Below are 12,244 nucleotides of genomic sequence, written 5' to 3'. Positions count from 1 at the left end.
TTTACATATTTAAATTTTCAGATACTAAGATTTGAAAGAGGCAAAATAACACACTTTTTCTCTCAAATATATTGTTATAATCATTTTTTTTCCGGCTGTACTGTAATTATTTTCGGCATAAAAATTTGGAGTTCAAAAAGTCTTTTTTCAAACTTGAGCATTGAAAAAGAGAGGGTCTACTCATAATCAGGGCCGTCTTATATTCGGGCCAATACGGTACAATGCAATATACCGTGCAACTACAAAATCAATCAATATTCATTCTTTTATTTATTCATCTTCACTGCTGCTTATCCTCACGAGAGTCACCTGGGTGCCGGAGCCTATCCCAGCTAACTATGGGCAGGAAGCGAGGTACATCCTGAATTGGTTGCCAACTAATTGCAGGGCATAAAGAGACAACTATTCACACACACACTCATACCTACAAATAATTTAGAGTGTTCAATCAGCCTAACATGCATATCTTTGGTATACGGGGGGAAACCAGTGTACTTGAAGAAAACGCAGGCAAGGGGAGAACATTAATACACCACACAAGAAGGCCAAAGCCCGGATTCGACACTTGATCTCAGAACTGTCAGGCAGACGTGCTAACCGCCTCAGTCAATATGAACGATATTGTCAAGTGCACATGTGGCTATTTGTATCCTCAAAACCAGTAAAGTTAACAACAGCACAAGATGTGAGGTGTTAGGATTTTGGAAGATTAATAAATAAATGAACAGAACATTGCACAAATAAAATCGTACAATTCTCATTAATTAGGAGAACTCAAAAGCTATGGCCCTTCGCCTTTCGGAGATGGGCGAATTCCAAATATTTTTTGCCAAGCGACACGGCAGGTGCTGCATGGAGGCAATGTGTTCCAGAACTTCCTGTAAGTCAAGGGATACTCAAATTTCCAGGATGACTCAGGGCTTCTTTAAATGCTGCCTAGTTTAATAACATACTCAGAATAGCATAGTGAATGCACAGGCACAAATTCCCAAGAGGGTATTCAGGTTCTTATCAAAAGTCATAATCGAACAGAAAATACAAAATGTTGACAGCAGAAATTCACCACATTAAATATGATCCATTCTATAGGATAAAACGCCTAGCACAGACAGGTGAGCAGTCCAGGGTGAACAAAGTCAACTGATTGGGACAGTCAGGAAGATAAAAAAAAAAAAAATCAGGAAACATTGTACGAAATATTATTTAGGTTGCCTAGATAGCGTGTGAGAATTTATTTTATCCACATAATCAGAGTTAAATGCCAGATCTTGACACAAATGGCTTTTAGTACTAATTCAGAATTAGTAATGTGGTTCATGAATAAGCTTTCTTCCTTACTCAGTGTGAGTGAAAAACAGAAACCTGACTTTGTACTGACACTCTGACCTTACGATGACCTCAAGACACACCAAGCAGGTGAACATAGGCTGTTACGTTGCATGTCACTGAATATATAGTAAGGAGCACCCCTTGTGATTTTGCAAGTTCACCCACTTAGAAAATAGCTAGAGGTCTGAGATTTCAATCATAGATGCATTTCCACTCATAGAGATAGTCTAAACAAATCAAGAAATCACATCGTATATTTATATAAAATAATTTATTTGTAATTTACTGGGGTTCATAAGTATTTGTACCCCTGAGAATCAGCGATAATTATGACACTGAAAGAGTTGTCAGTCTACCTTAAAAAACAGTCCATCTTTACCCCATGAGCAGTGTTGTCAGTAATGCGTTAGTTAGTAACGTGTTACTGTAATCTGATTACTTTTTTCAGTAACGAGTAATCTAATGCGTTCATTTTTCTACACCAGTAATCTGATTAAAGTTAATTTCCTTAGTGTCTCTGCGTTACTATTTTTTCATTGCCTCATAACGTATGTAGAATGAAGAATATTGTAGTCATGTACGAAGAGCATTTTGAATAGAAAATGCTAAACTAAAAGGTTCCCAGTACGTGTTTCCATGACAACCTCTTAGCTAGTTCCTGTTTTGATCTCGTGTCACTTGTTGTGGGACTGAGGCGTGTGGACATTCGCGCAGAGCGTTGAGACGTTGCGAGGGAATGCTGATCTGTGGATATCCATGAATGAAGGTATTTTTCCTTCATTCTGGAGGGTATCAGCAAAAGGTTGGACCCCCTACACGCGCGGCCGTTTCGTAGCTTTGCCGTAGCAACGACGGGCAGTCATCGCTCCAAGATGGCAAGCTTTGTTTAAATCATATGCGTGTTGCACATTTATGCCGTGAGGTGATGTGTTCATTTAGCATCTGTGGGATTTGTTGTAAGTCCGATTGAGTGTAAAGTGCTTAGTTGCCGCCACGTTTTGTGGCCAAATTGACCACGTGTGTGTTGAGAGGAGTATTTCCGGGTGGTGCACGCGCAGCCACGCTTGCCACCACCTTTGCAATTTTGTGCAGTCAGTTTGCATTGTTTACAATGGCACTGATATGCTGTTAACCATAACCTGAAATTCATAAGTTTTGACATTAGGCTTAATCTTAAGACTTAGCAGGGTTTAATTGGTTGGTGGAGTTGATTTCAACAAATTCCAAGCAGTTTGTCAGATATTTGTTAGTTTTAGGGCTCCGGAAAGGCTAAGCTAGCGCGAAATTCTGATATTCCCCTTTAAATTCAATCATCGGAAAGTCAATTACATGATGACATTTTTCTGTTGTCATTCTTATGTTGAGGCGGCAAAGGGAGAAAAATGGGTAAAAAGTAACTGATAGATTACTTAGTTACTAAGATAAGTAACTTACTTTGATAATGAAGTAATCAGTAAAGTAACTAGATTACTTTTTTGAGGCGTAATCAGTAATCAGTAATTAAATTACTTTTTCATGTAATCTGTGACAACACTGCCCATGAGTAACCACCCACCCACCACCCGCTTGAGCTCAATATTGTCATCTGTGCACCCCACAGTCAGTCGAAATCCAACTGCTACCTTGGGCAAGACCAGAGAGCTTTCGAAAGACACCAGAGAAAAAACTGTTGAGCTCCACAAAGCTGGAAAAAAGCTATGGGATAATTGGAAAGCAGCTTCGTGAGAATAAATCAACAGTTGCAGCAACTGTTAGAAAATGGAAAAGGCTAAACATGGCTGATAATATACCACTGACTGGGGCTCCATGTAAAATCTCTCCTCGTGGGGCATTACATATGATGAGAAAAGTGAGGGCTCAGCCAAGAACTACACGGCAGGAGCTGGTCAATCACCTGAAAACAGCTGGATGCACAGTTTCAAAGGCTACTGTCAGTAGAACATTACAGTGCAATGGTTTAAAATCATGCATTGCTCAGAAGGTTCCCCTGTTGAAGCCAGTACATGTGAAGTTCCCGTCTGAAGTTTCCCAGGGACCATCTTAGTGATGCAGAGGGGTCATTGGAGAAAGTAATGTAGTCAGATGAGACCAAAGTAGAACTTTTTGGTGCAAACTTTACTCGTTGTGTGGAGAGGAAAAAGAAGAATGAGTACAATCCCAAGAACACCTCCCCACTGTGAAGTATGAGGGTGGAAACCTCATGCTTTGGAGCTGCTTTTTGGCAAAGGCGAGAGGATGACTGTACTGTAAAAAGCAGAGGATGAATGGTGAAATGAATCGTCAGACTTTGAGCCACAACCTCCTTCCTTTCAGTCAGACATGAAGATGAGTCATGGCTGGCTCTTCCAACATGACAATGATCCGAAGCACACAACCAAGCTGACCAAGGAGTTGCTGCAAAAAAACATATCAAGGTTCGGGAGTGGCCTAGCCAATCGCCAGACCTCAATCCAATAAAAAATCTATGGATGGAGCTGAAACTTCGTGTTCTGCGACTGACCTCTGTAATTGCAAACAAATGCTTCTGCACTAAATATTAGCACTGATTTTCTCATGGGTATAAATACTTATGAACCCCAGTAAATTACAAATAAATTATTGAAAAATCATACAATGTGAGTTTCGAAGTTTTTGTTTTGTTTTGATTATTTCTCTAAGTGGAATGCATCTAGTCTACCTATTTGCTGAAAGGGTGAACTTGCAAAATCACAAGGGGTACAAATACTTCTGCTTCTCACTGTATCTACAAGCTGGAAAATTAAAACTTTATCTTGACTATGCAACCCAGTGAAGTGTATCAAAAACTAACTTTCCAGTCACATCATGAAGCAATATGGTTTGAGCATTTTCTAGAAATGTCCTCCTGCCATTCCCAAAAGTCTGAAGCCCATTCATTAGGAGGTTTAAAGATGAGTTAGCAGAAACGTGCACATAAATCTTATAAGTTTTTATTCTTTACAGCTAACTATATTTTCTTCTGTCGTATTCTTGTGAATCCAAATGATGAAGTGTGCATGGGCGCGGTTGTGGAGGTTGGATGTTAAGGCTTTTAGTAGCAAAACAGTGACAGCTTTATTCAGTGTTTCGAAGTAGGATATGAGATGGAATCAAAAATTAGAATGTAATACAAAAAAGGTTGCGCCAAGTAAACACATTTTTTATCGTTTTTGTTGTTTGGTGGAGGGGAATTTGGTTCTACTCCGTCCACTGTGGTTATGTAATGTCAAAGCAGGAAGGGAGCTGGACCAAAATGCTGAGTTGGTCTGGGCATGGGTCCCTCGAGCACCACGCACTGCGTTGGCCGGTATCTAGAGGGAGAGTGAACAATCTAGAACAACCAATCCCACTTGTTTTTTGTTTTGTTTTGTTTTTTGCCAAGCCTGATTATTTAGGCTGGCCCTATTCAGTTCTGACCCGAGTGAGAAAGTGGGAAATTGGTGCTATATGGAAGTCTGGAAATTTAGTCAATTTTATAAAAAGAGAAAAGATAAGCAGGAAAGACTTAGTACCAGTAGAAAGTTGTTATCGTCGCTCGGCAATGGAATTCTATTTTGTGGTCATTCATTTTATGCCTCACCGGCTCTGATTATTCAATAAAATAATGGGACCGTCTCTGACATTTAGGCACATTCATAACATTTCAAATGCAAATTCAGCATTTTGCCTCTATAATGCAGAACTCGAACTTCACTAACAGGCTCACTTGTAGTATTTTGTTCACGAACATGAAACTGGCTTTTTTTTTTTGGGGGGGGGGGGGGGGTTGCATATGAACCACAATGCCAGTAAGGGAGTTCCAACTCGAACTGACGGGTTACACTTACATACATTTTTAAAATTTTAATATTATAACAATTGTTCTTAATCTTACTTTGAAAAAGAAATTAATTACAGTTACAAATTACTTCTTCCAAAAAGTAATTCCGTTAGTAACTCAGTTACCTGAATGTAAGAGTAATTACTTACTTTGCAAAGTAACTGGTGATAATTTTCATGTTTAAAAAAAAAAAAAAAAAAAAAAAACCCCAAAAAAAACCAAAAAAAAGTTCACAAAATGTCAAGTTTAAAGGGTTTTTGGGACAATTGGCTCTAGCCCAATTCTTTACCCTAAACTTAACTAGACACAGGGGTATTGCGGATATTGCGATAACTAGAAAGTAACCTTTGCTATGTGTGGAAGTCATTTAATGTTGTGAATGTGAATCAACCCTTAAAGGTGTTAAAATTGCTCCTGTTATTGCATTAGTTTCCTTCTGTCTACTTTCGACGTGTAAGTTTTAAAACTGTTTCATCAATTAAAGATAGATTTAAGTTAAGTTTTGCCAATTTAGGAGCATTTTAGATAAAAAGTTACTTAGGTTCGCTAGGAAGGTTCTCTACAACAGAGCCTTTCTGAGAAGTCTACTGCTTTAAGATGGCGGCTGTTTCCTAACGCATCTAGTTCTTTATACATGTTGCTAATGCCGCCGTGTGTCATTTGCATCTAGTTTTGTATATATGTGATATTTACCGTAGCATCATGTGGGCGTAGTTTGTAGGCTATCGGCTACAGTCAGGTATTATTGGAGCCACCTAGCATAGTAGCATCGCGTTTGCAACGGCGTCACTCTCCCTTGCCTCCTCCCCTCTCCTGCTCTGCTCTCTCGTCACCGTGAGTCCTTCTTTCTCAGACTTTTCTCGCGTCAGTCAACCAACATAGGAACGCATGGTAACGCACGCCTTTCCCTCCTCAGTAACGGTAAAGGCGTTGCCAAGATGAGAAAATTAATTAATTAGATTACTCACTACTGAAGAAAATAACGCCGTTAGTAACGCCGTTATATTCTAACGCCGTTAATAACAACACTAATTATAACATTATTACTAATATTATTACAGTCTCACATTTTGAGACACTTGTTTGGTGGTTTGTTTTAGTTAGGGTATCTTGGCTAGATAAAGCATTGGGATACACTATGAGTATGACATTTTTACTCGACCAAGAAGGGCTACAACTCAAGGCATCTCGTCATATACATAACATAAATAATAAAATGCATAAAATATGCTCCTTACATGATCAATTACAGATTAAAGTAATGTTAATGGAATGAATCAAGTTTCGAGTCAAAATTGAATAATTTCCCAAGTTAGCAGGGAATGAGTGAACTAGAGGCCAGTGACACGCATGTCAAAGTTGAACCTGACATCCTGAGGGGGCCAATATGTGGCAAGCCTGGAGAGGCTGTGAAAACAGCACGGATATGTACAACACGTGTATGTCGTCTCACACTTGAGCTGGAAGAGGAAGAAGCAGCTGCGGGCCCGAAATAACAACACAAAGGATGACCGCAAGTAACTTATTGCTGACATGTACGCTGCGTTCATGAGGCATAATCCGGGCAATCAACTTTAACACGGACTCTTCACCCACAGAAGAATTGTGATTAAAACGTTTTGTTGAATTCATCTGCTTTAATTAGTAGGTCAAACATCAGGCTAAGATTTATGAATAGAAATCATTCATTTTTGTTCCCTTGCTTCTACATAAGGATGGCTAGCTGACCTTGTTACAGAGAATACAAGGCTGGGTGGGGGGGCATTGACCTTAACAAGTGTTTTCCGATGTTGAACAATGTACAGTATATTATGATAAAGAAAAGATCATTTTCCTTTTAGCTTTTTGTTCAGTCCAAAGATTAAAAAGACAATTTGGAATCTAGCCAAATACCCACATTTCAAGTTTGAAGATATTCAAGGACATAAAAACCAGGACAAAAAAATGGCCAAAACCATGAGACTTGTTTTCTCTTTCAAAAGTCTTAAGCAACCATACTTTATTCAAGTAAACAGACTAATGACCCTCATTCTGATCATTTATGGAAAATTGTTAGCATCACCCTACTGTGACAGGTATTTACATTTTGCAGCTGATATCTGTATCGCTGTATGGTAAAACCAGACAAAAAATGAGCAATTTTGGGCAATTTAAAAGCTGTTTCCTCAACACTTATGATGGGCCTGCTTACAAAAGCATTCTCAAGCACATCTTTAGGATATGTGCCCAATTTTGTTTTTTGCATGCCGTTTTCATCCTTCTGCAGTGAATTTAAACGAGTGTCACTGGTAGATGTCCAATCCATTTCAAGTGGGAGGGCTCGATGTGAATCATTCGCTGACAGATCATCCACTTCAAATGAGGAACAGATTGTAAATTTCGCTCCATCAACGGCAGCCAATGAGTTAAATATGAGAAATTCAATTTGAGTGCAACCCTAAAACGTAACTTTGTGAGTCATCTTTTGAATATGACATACATTGTCTTTTCTTGATGACCTAAATGATTGAGATTAATGACTAAGAGTTTGAGAGGTCATGACGGTTCACAAGTTTATTAATAGCATCTGAGGAACAGAGCTACATTCCCTCATCCAGCACCAGATTAGCATATGAAACGGTCTTCAATTGAGGTTCTTGCTCATCGCTAAAGATTTTGTCCCACCGTTCATTGTCCGTGCAAGCATTTACACACGTCTACAGCTTTCCCGTCTGTGCCTTAGTCATGCCATCCATTTCATAGCTGGGAATTTGTCATCAGCTGGGGGTTTTTCTTATCTATGTGCATTTTTTAAAAATTATTTTTCCCTCATTTCTTTCTCTCCATTCTTATATTTAGGCTATACATATGTTTACTTTTGGGGTCTTGTATTTTGACTTCCTATAAAATCATTTTTATGTAATACAAAAACCTTGCTGCTTGATTTGTACTTTCTTTCTCCTCGTCAAAAGATGTTTCTAAATGACGAGGTATTTTGTCAATAGTCTTGGATCATTTTTTTAATTTGATTTTTTTCTCGTACCATTTTTTTTTTTTTTTTTTTACCTTATTCCTAGAACAAAGGGGAGTAATATACACGAGAATGTATTATACTCGACAAATTACCGTAAATGTATGTCACAATGAAAAGACATCATGATCTTCTGGAACTTTTGCCCAAAAATGGTTCTCTATCTGCAATTTTATCCATTTGTGTTAAATACACGTGCTGTACAGCATTCTCAGAATTGATGTCAAGAAAACACTAAAGACACATGCATGCGCACACAATTTGATCGAAGTTTATGGTTGGCAAGCACATGATTCTGCTGCTTGAACACCACAATGACTTCAACAGCCTCGAGTGACTATATCGCTTGATGTGTGTGTTCCAAGTAAAACGAAACTATAGCTGACTGGACAAGGCTTCGACTGTGTGCTTGTGACCTCAGAGCAATGTGTATTAAGAAGATTTGATAGTTTGCTCACCCATTCATTTTGACTTTATTGAGCTATGTTTGAGACTATGCAAACCCAACACAGGAAGGCTTATGATGAGAACTAAACCGAAACCTCAGAACTGTGAGGCAGATGTGGAACCCAGTATATGTATTTTCATGCTATCCTGATCAACAGACTGATCGACCTTTGCACATTTGAAGATAACCCCTTACCTATGTAAACTCACTCAGTACACTGTACTGGCTGGATGGCTGTGAAAATTTGTAAGTATAACCTTCAGAGAGTAAGCTTGTGTACATGTGGAAATGTACAAAATACTGAAGTGTCTTCAAGCATGTTGATATGCAATCAAATGACAAGCCCTGAAGATCCATAAATAGGTCAAGACAGTCGAAACAGGTCATTGTGTCATCTAATTGATTTAAGTAACTCAAGATTTTAAGGCTCAGCATCTGATTAATGACCGTAACTGTTTCAAAGTAAGTGTTGCAACACTGGTTCCGGCAAGCTTGAAATCAAAGTAAGGTGAGTGAGGAGATCAGACAAAAGATGAGTGGGCATTTGGAGATCTTTTCTTAGGGAAAGACCTCCCCTCTAATTTTAAAAAATATTTCACAAGGTGCCTTTTCAGGAGGATATCATGGTCTTTGCATTCACAAAACAATTTCCGACATACAGATTGCTGTAACATAACACTGTGCTCTACGTAAATAGGAAGGGCACCATCAATCTATTAAACAGCAGCTAATTGTGTTGAATATCACAAGCATGTATTCAGCTCATGGGCGCTTCATTTCAATCACAGTAAATAAGTATTTTATGGCACATAAACACTAGATACCCCCCAGTACCAACAACGACATTTGTTGGAAACTTGCCATTTCGAAACTGAGTTACACTTTAATAATAAGTGTGTAGATGAAGTGCAAAGAATATATACTATCTGTGGCTTAATTCAACTAAAGATTGAGTAAATGTATGGATGAGCCAGAGGTTGCGCTACACATTTTCGTTGTCTGTCATTTTGACTGACAGGGTCATGAAAATCTGGTCATAATCTATTTTTACCCGTCACTTAAATTTTTAAAATGATAATAATGACATATTCAATAGTATTTATTTTTCATTCATTTTTAATTAATATTCTGTCCGAACAAGCTTAACAGAGAATCCACACCGTGCCATTACACATCAAGCAGATGAATATGTAACTTTTTCTCCTCAGTGGCAAAAACAGCTGACTGTGGCCCCAGTAGGTAGGCTACATATGGAACAATGAAATTAACAGTTCACCTCCTGTGGCCAGAACGCAGTCTCACACCTTCCTCGTGGTGCGCATGGACTTGAATTGCGTGCCCGCTTGTGCATAATCAAATGTCTCAACTGGGATTGCTGCAGAGGCTATTTTCATGAGGTTTTGGACTTTTGCCTCGGACAGACGACTTCTCATTGCCGTTTTGATGTTGTTCTGGAGGCTGAATCCGCGCTCTGCGGCCACACTCTTTTTTTCACCTCTTTTATCAACACCATCGTCGTTTTGGGGCTTTTTGAAGAAACTTCGGACACTCAGTTGCCTTGACTTTTTTTCCAAGTGAGGCCAACAACGTCATGCATCAAGAGAGACAATAGCTAATTAATATGCTCACTCGCCACCCTGTGGTCTGGGGTGTGAATTGCAACCTGTCAAAATGACAGATGGACTTCAGTTTTTTCCGTCACCGTTTAAAAAAAACGGTCAACGACGGAAAATATTCGGTTAATGTGACCCCTGGGATGAGCTAACTGTGACATTTCACTCTATTAAGGATGCAACAATACTTGGATTTATATTGAACCGTTCGATACACTCTTTTTGATTCAATACGCAAAGACATTCGATCCAATTGAAAAAGCTTCCAAAATGTATTTTCCGAACTTCTTTTGTCGTCTTTCTCGCTATAACGTCCGGCGCATTTTTGCTTGTAAATAAAGCTATGTGAAGGCTCCTCCCCGTTCGCAGCTCCCGCTCCACTCCTCCCCCAAACTGCCTGAAGTGCTGGAGCCGTGGCACACGAGGACCATTGCTCGTGAGTAAACACAGAGGCGGCTAGTCTGTTTCAACGTTGTACGGATCCGTGGTGTGGCAGCATTTTGGGTTTGTGTTACGTTATCCCCATTCGTACATATTTAACAGAGACTGTCTTACAAATATGTACAACAATGCCCACCAATGTATTGTTGCCGACTTGGCTGCAACGAATAGCCTCGGTTTGACACAAAACAGCTTAAACCCTAGGACACAGAGCGCTAACTCACTGTTACATGATTAACAATAAGTGGCAAATTAAGAGCGCTGTACTTCAAACTCGTCCTGTTTATGAAAGTCGATTGTCAAATGCTGGTGTTGTGCAGTAATGAGCAGACGTGACTTCTGTTGCGTTTGGTAACTTTTTTTAATGCCCCGACAACACGAGCGCGCGCACACACACACACACACACACACAATACATATCATCAAATAGCAACCTTGATGTGCTATGTTAGATCCCCCCAAGTCCCATGCCATTGGCTGCGTGAGCCCAGAGTGATCATGGGACGTATAGTCCATATACTACAACGATGAATTAAAAACCGCCATGACTGAATGGAAGTTTAGCAGGCCAAATCAATCCATACCAGTGACTATAGATAATGCTGCAAATATTGTTAATTCAGTACGTAACACAGATGGACTAGGACCACAAATAGGATGTTTTGCTCATGTGATAAAAATAGCTGCTAAGAGAGCTGTAGCAATCAACAGTGTGCCCCACCTCAATTTACGAACAGTAAAGATTGTTCTCAGCACTTTTATACAAAGTTTCCTCAGATCAGTAAGAAGCAAGCACACAAATATTATGCACTAAAATACATGTATATATGATGGCATTGTTATTTTTGCTTGTTAGCAAAATAAAATAACGTAAAAAAATATATATATATAACATTTGTATTTTGCGTTTTGGAGCATTACCGTAATTTCTGGACTATTGGGCGCCCCTGATTACAACCCTCACCCAGTACATTTTTAAAGGAAAAAACATTTTGTACATACGTAAGCCTCTCCTGCCAATAAGTCGTTTGTGCCCACTTAGTAACAAGAGACATTGACAAAGAAATACAGTTTTTTCAAAATTTTAATAACACATCCTAACTTTGCATTCCAAACAGCTCCAGCAAACATGGCAGTTATATAGCAGCGGCACGGAAGTTACATAGCATCAGCATGGCGGGACAGCACTAACTGGGCTGGTTATTAAAAACATAAAAGTCTTTTTTAGCAATCTTCATCTTCCTCCTGTGCACTCAAACCATGGAAGTCTTCACCCTCAGTGTCGGATATGTAGACGCTCAGATATACTTTGCCACGCACCTACTCGGTGTCTCCTTCGCTGTCACCTTCAATGCCTCCCATAATAAGGCAAATTCACTCCTGAGCCCGTGCCGTCCTCCTCGTCACGCAGCAGACTGGCCCTTCAAAACCCGTTGGTGATGGCGGACTTCTTTCACACCGCTTCACGCTGCCAGGCTCCCCCGCATACCTGTGCAAAAGCTGCTCTTCGCATGCGGCGAGTCTTGGCAAACGATCTCTCGCCGCTCGTCATCAAAGCTTCCTATACAACTTGGATGGCCACTTTA

The 12,244-nt window shown here is 39.6% G+C and overlaps 1 protein-coding gene across 3 annotated transcripts in view; it reads right to left on the bottom strand.

The window, feature by feature from the left end:
• tmcc1a (transmembrane and coiled-coil domain family 1a) overlaps nucleotides 1-12,244 on the bottom strand; it is a 73,076-nt gene that overhangs the window by 33,309 nt on the left and 27,523 nt on the right. The window lies entirely within an intron of this gene.

Source organism: Corythoichthys intestinalis, chromosome 2, assembly GCF_030265065.1.
Source record: "Corythoichthys intestinalis isolate RoL2023-P3 chromosome 2, ASM3026506v1, whole genome shotgun sequence".
Taxonomy (NCBI): Eukaryota; Metazoa; Chordata; class Actinopteri; order Syngnathiformes; family Syngnathidae; genus Corythoichthys; species Corythoichthys intestinalis.
This window is presented reverse-complemented; position numbering and strand designations above follow the sequence as displayed.